Here is a 17,021-nt window from a genome sequence, read left to right as displayed (position 1 = left end):
TTAATCCTCTGCATGGTGTAAAAAAAGGCTGTTTGATCCTGTCTTCTCTGATCCTCCCCTTTTACTGTCCCCAATCCATCTCCTAATAGAGCAGAGCCCTAGGAGGCACTCTGCACATGCTCAGTTTGGTGTGTATTGCTAGAGAGTTTTTTTTCTTTTCTTGGGAGGATGCATGTAATCAGCACAGAGCCAATCAGCACTGTCCAGAGAGAGGGTCAGGGGTCATGCAGCCTCATAGGACAATCAGGGGAGAATGAAAACTTCTTACAAGCTTTACCTAGACACTGACAGAAGTCATGAGACTGCTATATACTGCTGATGAGAAAAATTATTTAGCAATTTATATTTACATTTCCATATTCTGTGTACTGTGGGAAACCAAATATAGTGAATGCAAGGCTCCTGGGTTTAGTAATACTTTAACCACTTACTGACCACCCTATAGTACTTTTACTGCTGCAGGGTGGCAGCTGTGGGCAGAATCGCATATATATAATATAATATATGTAATTCTGCAATTCCGCCTGCAGGGGACGAGGGCTGTTAGGGACAATCCTGTGTCTTTGCAAAGCAGACACTAGAATCTGTCTGTTCCCCTAGTTAAAGCACCACACTGTGCACACAAACACTGGCTAGGCACACAGTTAACCCTCTGATCCCCCTAGATGTTTAACCCCTTCCCAGCCAGTGTCATTAGCACGGTGACTGTATATTTTTTAACACTGATCGTTGCATTAGTGTCACTGGTTCCTGCAAAGTATCAATAAGTGTCAGTTAGTGTCCGATAGTCTGCCGTGATATCGCAGTCCCGCTCTAAGTCGCTGATCGCCGCCATTACTTGTAAAAAAAAAAAAAACACATTACCCATAAATATATAACAGTTTGTAGACGCTATAACGTTCACATAAACCAATCAATATACACTCATTGGGATTTTTTTTTTTTTTTTTTTTAACAAAAAAACGTAGCAGAATACATTTTCGGCTAAATTTATGAAGAAATTAAATTTTTTTTAGGCTACATTTTATAGCAGAAAGAAATATAGTTTTTTTTTCCCCCAAAATTGTCGATCCTTTTTTACTTAGAGCGAAAAATAGAAAAAACAGAGGTGGTCGAATACCAATAAAAGAAAGCTCTATTTGTGGGGGGGGAAAAAAAAATGACAAATTTTATTTGGGTACAGCGTTGCAAGACTGCGCAACTGTCAGTAAGAGTAACACAGTGCCGTATCGGAAAAATAGCCTTGTCATGAAGGGGAGTAAATCTTCCGGAGGTCAAGTGGTTGAAGAACACTAAACAGGCGCTCCAGTATAAAAACAACATGCCTTAGTGTACTGTTCCTTGGTGTCCCTTCATGGCGGGATGACGTCTGCACCGGCAGGTATAACCACTTCAACCCATGGACATCCTATGATATTGAAGTGGTTATAAAAGGTCCTGCACTACTTTAATGCGACTTGCGTGCCATACACTACAATGAAAACTCTCAAAAGTCACATCCTAATGTTATTAATGTGACAGTTGTGCAACAGCCAAAGTTGAATCCAAGTCGCACCCATCCAAAGTCACTTTAAAGTTGCGATGTAATGCCCCATACACACGTGCAGGTTATCTGCAGACTTTTGTCTGCAGACTTACCTTTTCTATGTAGTGCAAGGGCCTCCCGGATTGCATACAAATTGAAAGTGTTTAGGTTTGACCTCATATTATATGGTTTTGGTAAGTCTGCAGATAATCTGCACGTGTGTATGGGGCATAAGGCTGCATGACTTTGGAGATGCACAAGTGTTAATGGAGCCCAAGATGGCAGCTTCCTTGGCTTGTTATAATAGAAGGGATTAGTTCCGTTTTAACACAAAAAGTCCCTTCTAAGGCTTCAAGCCCCTTATTTTTTTACTATGATCCGACTTCCTGTTAGAGGGTGACTACCTTCATTCTCCATGGTCCTCCTGTATATAGGAACGTAGTCACCTCTCTTGCTCACTCCTGAGATGGACTATGGGATGTGTAATGTGTATAGAGCAGCGCATGGCTGCCACTAATGTGCACTGCTCATACCAAACAAACAGAAGGGAGGGGGGGGGGAAAAGGAGAGGTTTGGGGGCTGACAAAGGGTGTTACAAGGAGGCAGAAAAACATAGTAAGTAACAACTGAATGAAAAACAGAGGATATGGCCATGAAGTAGTGGATGTGTATTAGGGGTGCACGATATTGGGAAAAAAAGAACATTGCGATATTTGGTTTTCAACTATATATATCGCAATATTTCTCTGGGTGGAATGCAGAAGACGGATTAGGCAGAGTCGGGACTCACAGTTGTGGTAGGAGGTAGAAGAACACAGCCCAACATGACAGCTGTCCTACACGTTCCCTCTGCCGCCCTGGAGCTAGTTCTCTTGACCGAGCGGTGAGCGCGGCACAGCGAACCAATCACGTGAGTAGCGGCACAGCGAACCAATCAGGTGTGCAGGCACGCGTGATTGGTTAGCTGTGCAGCTGCTCACCGCTGAATGTGTGGGACGGCTGCCAGCACTGCGAGTCCTCCTCCCCCCCCCCAGTCCCGACTTCTCCCTGCCTAATGGTAAATATTGTGTCTTCGGCGATATGAAGATCGCCCACGCCCGCAGAACGATAGTCGATATCACATCGACTATCGTTCAGCCCTAATGTGTATGGATATTTAGAGAATGAGGATAGCATTTAATGCGGGGCTCGACAAACCCCAGGTGCCAGGTCGCCGTGGTAACAAGAAGTTTCGTCCTCATGCCTGCGCTGCCGCCCGAATGCTCCCCACACCCCGCTATGTATCCCGAGCTCCGCCTGACCATCTGCGGACCCAGCATAATGGGTACCGCTGGATAGAGGGAGGGACAGGAGAGATTGGACCTTCTGGTTGTTGACCCCCCCACGACAGTTTCCCTGGCCATCAAGGCTGGGAAAGAATGTAATGTAGTGCGAGGTGCATTAAAGAGGTTGTAAACCCATACAACTTTCTTTTTTTTTTTTTGCAACCTGTAAGAGAAACACATAATGAGCTAGTATGCATCGCATACTAGCTCATTATGAAATACTTACCTTAGAACGAGCCCCCGCCGTGCCGCCCGCTTACCTATATGACGGGTGACATGTCCAGTCGCCCGTCTTCCGGGATCATGCCGACAGTCACGGCACGGGGCTCTGAAGAAACAGCACCAGCGTCCGTTCCTTCAGAGTGCATGCGCCAGTGATGTCACTGGCTGCATGTAAGGTAAATATCTCCTAAACGGTACAAGTTTAGGAGATATTTACAGTACCTATAGGTAAGCCTTATCATAGGCTTACCTATAGGTAAAAGTGTCGGCGGAGGGTTTACTTCCTCTTTAAATCAGGGGAGCACAGGGGAGACATGCTGGAGACCCTGGATGTCTCATTATTGAAAACCTGTCACCCCCCCACATATACATACGTACAAACATAAATGCACACGACAGGACGCCTATGCCTGAAAACGTTAATTGTGATACACGTTGCATATTGCTGTGCACCCCGGAATAGGAGCAAGAATTCTAGCACCAGACCTCCTTTGTAACGCTAAACTGATGACCTAAGGGTGGCTTTAAAGTGTCGCTTTTGGAAAATATCGGGAACTGACATATTTAAGGTTTGACATGTTGGATATTTTTTTACTCGGTGCAACCTCGGCTTTTATATTTTACCAAAAAAAAAAAATGGGTAACTTATTGCTTTTTTGTGCCCCCTAAAATTAACTTTTAAAGTGATTGTAAAGTTTTTTTTTTTTTTTAAATAAACATACCGGTAATTCAATTTTAGAACCTTGTGGACTTTGCTGGTACCAGGGAGGACAGTGAGACAACATAACATAAAAATAATATTTTGCCTTCTGGAGGGGCGGCCCCCTCCCGCAAATGTAAGGCCCCTTTCACACAGGGGAGTCCATCAGCAGACTACGTTTATCTCCGCCGATCCCCCGCTGAGCAGGCGGATGGCAGCTCTGTCTCTGCGCTGTGTGCGGAGACAGAGCTGTCAGGTTCCCGCTATTCTCTATGTGGGGAATCGGATGGGAAAGGACCGTCTGTCCGTTCTCATCCAATCCGCTGCACGGATGGAAAATAGGGTTTCCATCCGTCCAGATTTGAAGGATCGGATGTCAGCGGACATGTCTCCGTTGACATCCGATGCCCCATAGAGATGCATGGGGCATCCATTCAGATCCGCCTGAAAAACGGACAGGCGGATCTGAACGGACCGCCTGTGTGAAAGGGGCCTAAGAGGTTCTGGTCAGACGTGCCCCCAGCCTGTGGGGGATTGCAGACTGTCTATGAGGTCGGAAACATAACACATAATCATTTCGTTTTATTGTATAATGAGCTTGTGATGTGCCTTATACATATGACATCAAAAGTCATACTTTTTGGGGATAGCCCACAAAACTAGTATGAATAATACAGATTGAGAAGACTTTTATTTTTTAAAGAAAATAAGGAAAAAATAAGAAAACTTTTTTTTTTATACTTTTGTGGGTCTTTAGCCCTTTAATATGTGTTAGACATTTGTGGAAGATACGTATACCTGGTTATATCTTTATATTCCATTTGTTATTGTGAAATACTTCAATAAAAACAATGAAACAGAATATTTTATTACAAAAAGCTAAAAAATATATCATAGAACCATGCAAATCCGTGCTAATATGGATAGTGTAGGTCATAAATGTAAGTTATCTTCAATATTTGTTTGCTAATGTGATAAGACGTCAACGCATTTCGCATTTATTGCTTCCTCAGGACCTCCACTTTTTAGGATTTGCAAAGAGTGAATTAGTCTATCCAAAAAAGAAAAAGCACATCAATTACAGGTAGGTAACATACATTGTAAAATATAGCAAATATACTGCATTAATCCTGGATCACTTACAGGATAATAATATAGAGACTTCTATAAGCTGGAGGCAGACATCACTAATAATATTGATGAGATCTTTCAACGTAACTTTGATGGAATTTCCCATGTTTCCACCACCTCAATCTCACCTCCTTGGTGGAGCAGGGAGTAAATCCATAATCCTACCCCTAGATGTAAGTCATACAAGGGAACACATCAAATAATGATATAACTGCATCACACAACATCGCCACCCAGCACCGTCATCAACACATCCTATTGGTATTTGATACGGAGTGCGGCCCGTTTGCCAAAATAATTATTTATTCACCTATGCTCCCTGTTGTAGGTTATTACACTCATGTTTGCTGGCGCATCAGTTTCGCTGTTCTGCATCACACGACACATGATATCCCAGGGTCACGACATATTTCCAGCTACATTGTTATTTAGACTGGCGCATGTAAGTGATCCAGGATCGATGCTATAGATCACAACGTATGTTACCTACCTGTAATTGATTGATATGCTTTTTCTTTTTTGGATAGACTAATGCTCTCTTTGCAAATCATAAAAATTGGAGGTCCTGAGGAAGCAATAATTGCAAAACGTGTCAACCACTTGTAACATTAGCAAAGGAATATTGACGATATCTCAAATTTAGGACCTACACTATCTATATAAGCACCGATTTGCATGATAGATTTTTTAGCTTCTTGTAATAAAATATTCTTTTTATATTATGTTGTCTTACTGTCCTCCTCTGGTACCAGCAAAAAATTTTATTCTGTGGGTGTAAATTATGGATGAGGTACCAGACATATATATATATATATATATATATCCTATATGAAATTTATCTAAATAACAAACATGGTATGCTTACCTCCTCTGTGCAGTGGATTTGCACAGAGCAGCCCGGATCCTCCTCGATATTATCCACTCCCTCATCGCTCTCCTGGCCCCTTCCTCCTGATGAGTACCCCCACAGCAAGCAGCTTGCTATGGGGGCACCTGAGCCGAGACACAGCTCCCTGTGTCCATTTAGACACAGAGCCGTGACCTGGCCCGCCCCTTCTCTCACCTGATTGGCTGACGGGTTTTGATTGACAGCAGTGGGAGCCAATTGCCGCTGCCGTCTCAGCCAATGAGGAGGGGAGTCCAGAGCACCTGAAACACTCCTGCAACATCACTGAATAAAGATGGGCTCAGGTATTAGGGGGGCTGTCGCACACAGAAGGCTTTTTATCTTAATGTACAGAATGGATTAAGATGAAAAAAACCTTCTGCCTTTACAATCACTTTAATGTGTTTTTTTTTTTACTGAAATTTTGTGGTAATATCGTGTGACTTAAACTGGAACTACCACTATTTTATATATAATATCATATATAATATTTTATTCTCTATAGCAGGGATGGTGAACCTTGGCACCCCAGATGTTTTGGAACTACATTTCCCATGATGCTCAACTACACTGCAGAGTACACTAACTTCATAGGAAATGTAGTTCCTAAACATCTGTGGTGCCAAGGCTTGCCATCACTGCTCTAGTGTTTTTCTTTCAGAAAATAGATAACGTTTTGGGTTTTTATGTAATCTCCAGGCCTAAATTTATTTTTTAAATGTGTGCAAAAAACCCTGCAAAAATGTCTCTGGCTGTGAAAGGGATAAAGGAGAAGTTCACCTTCGGGAACAGGTTACATGTTCCACCCATAAGCTTTGTTAGTTTAAAAAAATTGGCTCCTTTTTTAGTTAGTTCCTAGATTCAAAGCAAATATATCCAGCCGACTTCCACCAGAATGCACCTGTAAAACGCGTTGCAATAGGCAGAAAAGTACTGACGCCTACGTCCATTTTTTAGGACTTGGTTCATTTTTATGGTTTGAAGACTTAAATATAGATTTTTAATTCCAAGATGTCCTGGTGCCGGAGATTTATGGCAGGTGCGATTTTTTAAATCCCTCTGCACCAATCTGAATGATACTTGCGGCACCATGGCTTTGGTGGCTGTGAACACTTCCTGCACCGCAATTGGTGTGGATGGGACCCGAATCCATGGCTTGATTCCACTTTAAAGCCTCGTACACGATCAGATTAAATCGGAAGAACTTTCGTCCATTTTTTGTTGCATGCTAGTCTCATATGGAAAGAGAAGATGATACTCAACATACGAAAATTCTCATATAACAGAATTCAACTTCAGAAGTGATGTCATGTGTTGAATTGTTTTTGTGTGTATTCTTTCGTTTCGGAGCATGCGTAGTAGCGATTGACCAATATTGTTTTTTTATTGCCGATACCGATATCTTGGTCATCGCGTATCGGTCGATATGGGCCGATATTTTCGTACATTTAAAAAAAATGTTTTTTTTTTTACTTGACAGGTACTCTTGTGGAGGGATCTGGGGGTCTAAAAGACCCCAAACCCCTCCTCTGCACTTAAAAGCATTCAAAACGCCGTTTAGCTGTTTTGAATGCTGCCATTTTTTTTTAATTTGAGTACCTGGAAGTGATTTCATGACATCACCTACGTGTTTTTGCATGGAGACCCGATCAGAGCCGAATGCAGCTTTGATCGGGTCTTCGGCGGCCGTGCAGGTAGGTTGCCCGGGTCTCCTGGTGGGACGGGAGATCCGGGCGAGCCGCGGAAGGTGGCGGGAGGGGGGGGGGGGGACATCCCCTCCCGCTCCTTGTAATGACAGCCGAGTGGCTTCTCAGCTGCATCGGTTGTCATTACAAGACAGCCAACTGTCGGCTTTGGACGCCGGTCCTGGGATGATGCCTCTAGCTGCATATCTCTGTTGCTTTGAAGGAGCGCGGCTGCCTGCCCGACAGCAGCACGCACGCTCGGAAATACATCGCATCCCTGTGACGTCATCCACATGTTCCTGTTGACCAAGCCTCGCTTTCAATCTAAGGACGCTTCCGCTCCAGCTTCGCCGTTACTCCCGGCTGCGGTGAAGAGGAGACCGGTCCCCTAGAGTTGGCAGCACGGACTGGATGACCTCTCTCCAATCGATCAATTTTGGAATCTCGGAGGGTTCTTGATAAATGTCCTTTATATTTTTATCCAATAAATGTGTTATTTATAGACTGCACTTAGAGGCGCCTCTCTCTTTCTTTTTTTGCATTCAGTTTGGAGAACCCTTGGCTCATTGGTTGTGGACGGCTGCCCTATTTGATGGACTTTCCATGTCTCCCCCCCTGTCCCATTTTATTCCATTTTATCTATTGGACATTATATGGACTTGTGTTTTATTGTGTGGCCAAGCGCCTGTCATATGTTTTTTAATCACTCCGGTACAAGCAGTTTCCCGAAATATCGGCCACCTTGGTGGCCATTTCCGATATATCGGGGAAAGTGCATATCGGCCCTTGATATATCAGCTTTGCCGATAATCGGTCGATCTCTAATGCGTAGTCTTGCTCTTATGATTGTTTTCGGATGAAAACGGTACTAATTAAATGAAAATCGGACGTTGTGTTCACGGACAAAAACATTTTTATAGCCTGCACATCCAGTTTTTTTTCATACAAAAATTCGGAATCGGCCATCGAGAGCCCCGTACGAACAATCCAAAAATTGGCAGATTATTCGTCAGAACAACATTTTCTTGCGATTATTTTCTGGTGTGTATGGCCTTTAGACTAGAGAGGAGATGAAGGGACAGGATTACACACCACCTCCAGCCTCCAGGTTTGGGGGGTGGGGGGGGGGGGTCGGTCATACAGACGCTGCGAGGAATAAGGCGAGGATTTCTTCTAATCCCGATACACCGAGACCCAATCACCATTACTCCTCACAGTGCCGGGCGAGGGGGAGGGGGGCATTACAAGGGTTCAGCTTTATCTGCTTTCACTAAAAGTGACCTTGTCATTACAGGTTCTCTTACACCATGTGACCCTCCAGCTGTAGCAGACATCACGTGACTTGTAGTGTCCAGCAGGTGGCTGGAGAGATATGTAAACATTTCCTGTCTTATAGGGACAACGAGGTTCCCCGGATGTGACCTCCCCAAGACTGCACAGCCTACGTGATAAGAGACACTAGAGCGCCCCCCTCCGAGCTCTCCATAGACACACACATACCTCTCCTCCCGCTTCTCTCCGGACCCCAAACACACAGCACTACAGTCCTCTGCCGTGCCCGGCACCGCCTCTCACACGCCTCCTGTCATTGGCCAGGCATCTCCTCGCCTTTCCCCTTTCACCTCTTAGCTGATTGGCCGACAACGCGGAAGTTACATCAGCGGAATATGCGATTGGCCAGATGGGATGACAGACAGGACGGTGAGCCAATACAAGAAGGCAAACTCGCTGACCTACGCTGTTATCAAGAGATGTGACAGCCGTGCTCAGGGCTGATGGCTGCTGGAGTGTGATCTTTTGTGATTGGTCAGGAAGATGGAGGAGGGAGAGGGGTTGTCATAGCAGCCGTGTCCTGGTAACTTGTAGTGTCTAGCAGAATAGGCGGTGCTCTGAAAGGGGAGGAGTGCTAACATCATATTCAGGACCAATCACTGAGAGGGAGACTCACTATCATCACACTGCCAGTCATTGACTCCTAATATTGACACTCAATGACCCCTCCATACTAAGGCTGGCCATACATTATACTATTCTCTTATTCAATTTCCTTTAGATTTACCTTCAACTATGTAGAGCAAATGCCTGATTAAATGCAAAATAAAAGTGTTTAGGTTTGACCTCATATTGTATGGTTTTGGTAGATCTAAAGGAAAATTGAACAAGAAAATTGTATAATGTATGGCCAGTCTAACATAATAACACCTCCATACTGTCCCCATTATAACACCTCCATACAGTCACCTCCATACAGTCCCCTCCAGACTGTCACCTCCAGACTGTCACCTCCATACTGTCACCTCCAGACTGTCACCTCCAGACTGTCACCTCCATACTGTCACCTCCAGACTGTCACCTCCAGACTGTCACCTCCATACAGTCACCTCCATACTGTCACCTCCAGACTGTCACCTCCATACAGTCCCCTCCATACAGTCCCCTCCAGACTGTCACCTCCAGACTGTCACCTCCATACTGTCACCTCCAGACTGACCCCACAAGGACACCTCCATACTGTCACCTCCATATTGTCACCTCCATACTGTCACCTCCAGACTGACCCCACAATGACAACTCCATACTGACACCTCAATGGTACCTATATACTGTCACCTCCAAACTGACCCCATACTGTCCCCTCCAGACCGACACCTCCATACTGTCCCCTCCAGACTGACCCCATACTGACACCTCCATACTGTCCCCTCCATAAAGTCGAGTGGAAAATCGGCAGGGAATTTTCGTCCGACGACCGATCTGCCGATTTTCGGCTTGTTAGTATGATGCTTCCGACAACCGACTCCGACTTTTCAGCCGAAAAAATCATGGTGTGCAGGCTATAAAATTTTTGTCGACCGTCAAAACACGGCCGATTTTCGTCTCATTAGAACAGATTTAGATGGGAAAAAATCTTATGAGCAAGTCTGGGCATGCTCAGAGATGAAAGAACACAAAGAAAGCAATCCAACACATGACATCACTTCTGAAGTAGAATTCTGTCGTACGGAAAAATTCGTGTGCAGTCTAGGCACATTCCAACCAACCGACACCACTCTGGACAAAAGACGGACGGCCGGTCGGCAGAAATTCGTTGCGTGTGTACCAGGCTTAACACCTCTATACCAATCCCTCCAGACCGACACCTCCATACCATCCCCTCCAGACCGACACCTCCCATAATGTCCCCTCCAGACCGACACCTCCATACCATCCCTTCCAGACTGACACCTCCCATAATGTCCCCTCCAGACCGACACCTCCATACCATCCCTTCCAGACTGACACCTCCCATAATGTCCCCTCCAGACTGACACCTCCCATAATGTCCCTTCCAGACCGACACCTCCCATAATGTCCCCTCCAGACCGACACCTCCCATAATGTCCCCTCCAGACCGACACCGCCATACCTTCCCCTCCAGACCGACACCGCCATACCTTCCCCTCCAGACCGACACCTCCATACCGTCCCATCCAGACCGTCCCCTCCATACTGACACCATAATTGTACCTGTATACTGACCCCTCTATACTGACACCAAAGTAGAAAAAATGATTGGTGTCTGAAAGATCCAAAACAAAAGTGACACCTCTAAGTGTATTAGCCTCTCAACTTACAGCTGTAATACTAAAGTGTAAATCAGTAACTTTCCCTTTAAATCTTCCCCAGGATAATCCTTTGTACACCCAGCTGATGTAATACTGTGATTGGGGGGGGGGGGGGGTGTCCTGTCTGAAGTGATTTGGCGAGCTCTCCAAATTTATCCTCTGTAAGGTAATGGGTATGAAAAGGAAAGACGGCTCCCCATAGTGTAAAACTTATAATCAGATAGCAGGATCAGGCTAATCACCTCCTCTAGTCATCCTGAAGATGCAGGTGTAACCAATCACAGTATTACATCAGCTGGGTGTACAAAGGGATTATCCTGGGAAGCAGCGAGAAGATTTAAAGGGAAAGTTACTGATTTACGCTGTAAACCTACAGCTGTAAGGTGAGAGGCTAGTACACTTAGAGGTGTCACTTTTGTTTTGGATCTTTCAGACACCAATCATTTTTTCAACTTTGGGTGAAGGGATCCCAGCACCTTCTGGATGAACATTGGACGTTGCTTTCACTTCTTTCACGCTTTTACAGAGACTCACTCTGAGGATTGTTATCAATTTAGTCACTGTGTCATCTGTATTCATATTATCAATTAACACGTTTCCATTTTCAGCACATGCATCTTTATTATCTGTGTAATCACAGACATATTTTTTATTTCCAACACATGCACTTTAGCAATTGTTATCTGCACATGTTTATATATTGATATGTATCAATTTTAGCACATGCATTTTAAATTGACATTTGCACGTTTTTATACTTGAGGGCATATGATAGCGCAGCACCACTATCTTTTATTACTTTACCTATGACTACGGATTGGCTAATCGGTGCTTGCAGCTATCAGTGATTATTTTCTTCATGTAGTAATAGCATGGGAATATTGTTTCATCTTTATCTTTTTTGATACCTCCATACTGACTCCTCCATACAGAGATCTCCATACAGAGACCTCCATACTGGCCTCCTCTATACTGACACCTCCATACTGGCCTCCTCTATACTGGCCACCTCCATACTGACACTCACACCTCCGTACTGGCCTCATCCATACTGGCCACCTCCATACTGACACTCACACCTCCGTACTGGCCTCATCCATACTGACCACCTCCATACTGCCCCCTCCATACTGGCCACCTCCATACTGACACTGACACCTCCATACTGGCAACCTCCGTACTGACCACCTCCGTACTGGCCACCTCCTTTCTGCCCCCTCCATATTGACTACCTCCATACTGACACCTCTATACTGCCCCCTCCATACTGACACCTCTATACTGCCCCCTCCATACTGACACCTCTATACTGTCCCCTCCATACTGACACCTGTATACTGACCCCTCCATATTGACACCTCCCTTTATAATGGCACCTCCATGCTAGAGTTGCCACCTCATCCTTTTAACCCGAACACATAATAACTACATAGGTTCTGAGGCTGATTTAATGTAGATAATCCACCAAGTGAATTGAATTACCAGCTTAATCAGCCACAGAACCTGTGTAATAAATATGTGCTTGGTTTTAAGGGGATGAGGTGGCAACCCTACTCCATGCTGACAGCTCCATACTGATACCTGTATGCTGACACATCTATAATGACAGCTCCATACTGATACCTGTATAATGCCACTTCTATAATAACATCTGTATAAAACCTATAAACAGACAACTGTATACTGACATATCTATAATGACACCTGTATACGGACACTTCCTCACCACCACAGGTGTCACTTCATGCAATAATGATCACCTGCTGACGTTTCAATCAGTCAGGAAGTTGAATAGAACACAGTCCACCTTCCGATGATCGCAGTACAGAGGAGGTATTTCCAGTCTATTGAGGTGTAAGAAGACATTTATAGACACTCTACAGAATCCTGTTGTTCCTCCACACAACACACATTAGTACTGGTGACAGATTGAGTTGGCTGTGATTAAGGCCCACACAGGGCTGAATTGCTTTAGTGTTGGGATCTACCTTGTAACTTTTTAACCTGTGACCAATAGAGTGAAACAACGAGCTTCTATGTAGGTGACGTTTAATGCTTTGACTGATTGAATTCATCTGTCAGGAACAAATGTTATTATTATTATTCAGGATTTATATAGCGCCAACAGGTTATGCAGCACTTTACTATATAAAAGGGAGACAGTTCAGTTACAATACAATAAAATCCAAGAGGGTTAAGAGGGCCTTACTCATAGGAGCTTACAATTTAATAGGGTGGGGCAAGTGGTACAGAAGGTTGTAATTGTGGGGGATGAGCTGATGGAAGTGATAAAAGATTATCACTTCCAAAAGACCCGAATCTCCCCCCGCTGAAGCGTCCATACTGCGTACACTATATCCTCAGTGTATGATCAGCACTCTGCTAGTTAAGAGAATGTCAGCTCTGCAACCGACAGCATTATGGCAACAGATGACTCCTCTCCTACCACATTTAGCTCCCCACTGGGAGATTCTCCTGGCTAAAGCTGGCTTTACATGGTTTTTTTTTTTTTTCCTGTAAGCCAGCAGGCTCCTGGCTGATGGAAGAATCCATTCCTCCCCCTTTCCTACACCGGACTAGTGATGGGCTCAGGCGGGTTCGGATCAAGTCCGCCAGGAGCCGGAACTGCACACCGCCAATTAGTGAGGCATTTCCCGACTGGCAGCTGCACATACACACGCTGCCTATGATTGGTGGTATGCAGTGCCAGCTTACATAGTCATACATAGTTTGTGAGGTTGGATAAAGACATCAGTCCATCCAGTTCAACCTATGATGTGTGTGTGTGTTTGCTGTTAACCATACATTGTATACCCCTGTATGTTGTGGTCTTTAAGGTGCCCATCTAATAGTTTTTTGAAACTATAGATGCTCCCTGCTGATACCACTGCTTGTGGAAGAGAATTCCACATCCTTACTGCTCTGACAGTGAAGAAGTTTTAGTGAGTGGCCCCGTGTCTTATTGTATTCCCTTTCTCTAAAAAGTTTGTTCCTTATGCTAGGGTCGCCAGTACAGTATTTGTACATGGATATCATATCCCCCCTCAATTGTCTCTTCTCCAGAGAGAATAAGTTCAGTGCTTGTAGTCTTTCCTCATAGCCGATGCCCTCCATTCCCCTAATTATTTTTGTTGCCCTTCTCTGGACTCTTTCCAGTTCCAGCACATCCTCCTGAGGACCGGTGCCCAGAACTGGACAGCATACTCCAGATGTGGCCGGACCAGAGTCTTGTAGAGTGGGAGAATAATCTCTTTATTTCTGGAGTGAATCCCCTTTTTTTTACATCCCAGTATTCTGTTGGCTTTGCTTGCAGCGGCTTGGCATTGCATGCCACTGCCAAGCCTGTTGTCCACCAGAACCCCCTGGTCCTTTTCCATCTTAGATTCACCCAGAGGTTTCCCCCATAGTGAGTAGCTTGCTTTCGTGTTTCTGACGCCCAAGTGCATTACTTTACATTTCTCAACATTAAACCTCATCTGCCATGTAGTTGCCCACCCCATTATTTTGTTCAGGTCCGCTTGTAAGGTTTCCACATCCTGTATAGAAGATATCGGCATGCTTAGTTTAGTATCATCCGCAAATACTGAGATTGTACTAGATATCCCCTCCTCTAGATAATTTATGAATAAATTAAACAGGATTGGTCCCTGGACAGAACCTTGGGGGGACCCCACATTCCACACCCGCCCAATCCGAGTACTCCCCAGTAATCACCACCCTCTGGACTCTCCCCTGGAGCCAGTTCTCTATCCAGGTACTCATCCTATGGTCCATACCTACCTTCCTTAGTTTGTACAGTAAGCGTATGTGGGGAACGGTGTCAAAGGCCTTTGCAAAGTCCAGATACACCACATCCACAGGCTTACCTTTATCTAGGTGGCAGCTCACTTCATCATAGAAGGTTAATAGATTGGCTTCCTGGCAGGCTCAATTCAAACACGCCTGAGTAGGGTACCCACCTATTACACAGGTTCTGTGCTTGATTAAGGTGGTAATTTAACTCACTTAGTGCCTTATGTGCATTATATTCGCCTCAGAACCTGTGTAATTATTATGTGTCCTGGATGAGGTGGCAACTCTACGCCTGAACCTATCGCTACTCGGGACAGGCAGCACCTGCAGTTGTCAGAATACACAGATCATCGGCTGCAGCTACTGATTGAAAACATTTTTCCAGCATGGGAAGTCGATCACACCATTGACTTCTGGTGTGCCGGGACTGCCACACATTGATCAATATTCTAAATTGGCTGAATTATAATGAGTGTATGGCCAGCTTCAAGCAGAATTGGACCCTCCTACCCTTCACAGACAAGGAAGCTGCCATAATAAGCTGGCCTTACAGTCAGGGCCATAATACCGAATAGGCACGCTGGGCAGTTGCCCCACCTGCCCAGTGACTCAGCCAAGCATTAGCCCTGATTCCCGTGTGCATCCCACCATCGAACTTAGCAGGCGCTGCTGTCAGGCCACTTGGGCCATGGAGGGGGGAGCCCACAACTGCAGGAATGCCTTTCCACCTCCACGGGAACAGGAACACACAGGACAGGTAGAGGTGCCAATGCGGCCTCAGGGGGTCGTCCTGAGGGCCTTGAGAGTAGCAGTGAAGAACGGAACCCAGAGGTCCAGAGATGTTGACACTGGAGACGCTGGAGGATCTGTCTCTGCAGTACAGTGAGTACAGATCTGTGTCAAGGGGCCTGACCTGAGGGGGGCCACCCCTGCTCCTAGGATAGTCAGTGGACGGGTGTCAGTTGAAAGGGGATGCTAGTGAGAGTGTCCTGAAGATAAGTTATCATCTAAGTCCACTGTTAGGAAGTGAAGAGCAAAAGACTTCACCCCCTCCACATCTGTGGCAGTATGGATCAAGCAGCCCAGCTGCTTCCAATTAATCTATGAGGCCTAAAGACAGATGTCCTTAGCAGTTGTACATAGTTCAAGCTGGAGTATCCCACTATTCCCTTCTCCTATCCAAGTTCCAAATAAACATAAAAAAAAAAAACGAACTCTTTATTGTGTGACGAGCCATCGGGAGCAAGGAGGGATCTGTGAACTATATCTTAAGGTACCCATGTGCTGAAAACTAAGGGAGCCCGTCAAGTCATCATTCAGCATAGCCCTTTGGGGACAGTGCTACAATTGTGATATTAATCGTGTTCATGCCTGTAGATCAGGGGTGTCCAACCTGCGGCCCAACATGAAATCATAAACTAACTTAACCAATTGCCGACCGTATATTTACTGTGGCAGTCAGCCCCTCACAGGCAAAGCGACATAGGGCTACGGTGCTAGCCTTTGAGGCTCTAGGGGGCGAGCGCGCGCCGTCCGAGAGGCGCGCTCCGGCCCCCGCTCGTTTACGGACCCCCCCCCGCGTGTGTGACCGGCGGATCCGATGTCCGCCGGCCACTCGCGATCGTCCACTGGAGAGGGAGAAAGGCAGGCGGCTAATGTAAACAAAGCCGCCTGTCATTCTCCCCTGTGTAAGAACAGAGATCATACGGTCCTGCTATGTAGGATCGTATATCTCTGTTGTTACACAACAAGCCACATCCCTTCACAGTTAGAAGCACGCCCCTAGGGACACACTTAACCCCTCCTTCTCCAATAAAGTTAACCCCTTCCCTGCCAGTGTCATTTTTACAGTAACAGTGCATATGTATAGCACTGATTACTGTAGTAATGTCACTGGTAACCCCAAAAGTGTAAAAAATGTCAGTCAAGGGTCCGATCTGTCCGCCGCAATGTCGCAGTCACGCTGAAAAAATCGCAGATCGCCACCATTACATGGTAAAAAAAAAACAACAAAAATGACAAAAATCTTTCCCTTAGTAAACGCAATAGCTTTTGCGTAAACCAATCAAAATACGTTTTTTGCGATATTTTTTTTTTTTTTTTTTTTTTTTTTTACCAAACATATGTAACAGAAAACAAATTGGCCTAAA

General features: G+C 45.2%; 1 protein-coding gene across 1 annotated transcript in view; it reads right to left on the bottom strand.

Annotated features, from left to right (window-relative positions):
• The window catches only part of MMADHC (metabolism of cobalamin associated D), a 46,765-nt gene extending 37,694 nt beyond the window's left edge, over window positions 1-9,071 (bottom strand). Inside the window, exon 1 of the mRNA XM_082262436.1 lies at window positions 8,975-9,071. The gene's annotated coding sequence lies outside the window, so the exon portion shown is untranslated. The remainder of the gene's footprint in view (window positions 1-8,974) is intronic.
• Window positions 9,072-17,021: the final 7,950 nt, after the last annotated feature.

The sequence above is a fragment of the Pelophylax lessonae genome (assembly GCF_965119305.1).
Source record: "Pelophylax lessonae genome assembly, chromosome: 6".
NCBI classification, from domain to species: domain Eukaryota; kingdom Metazoa; phylum Chordata; class Amphibia; order Anura; family Ranidae; genus Pelophylax; species Pelophylax lessonae.
This window is presented reverse-complemented; position numbering and strand designations above follow the sequence as displayed.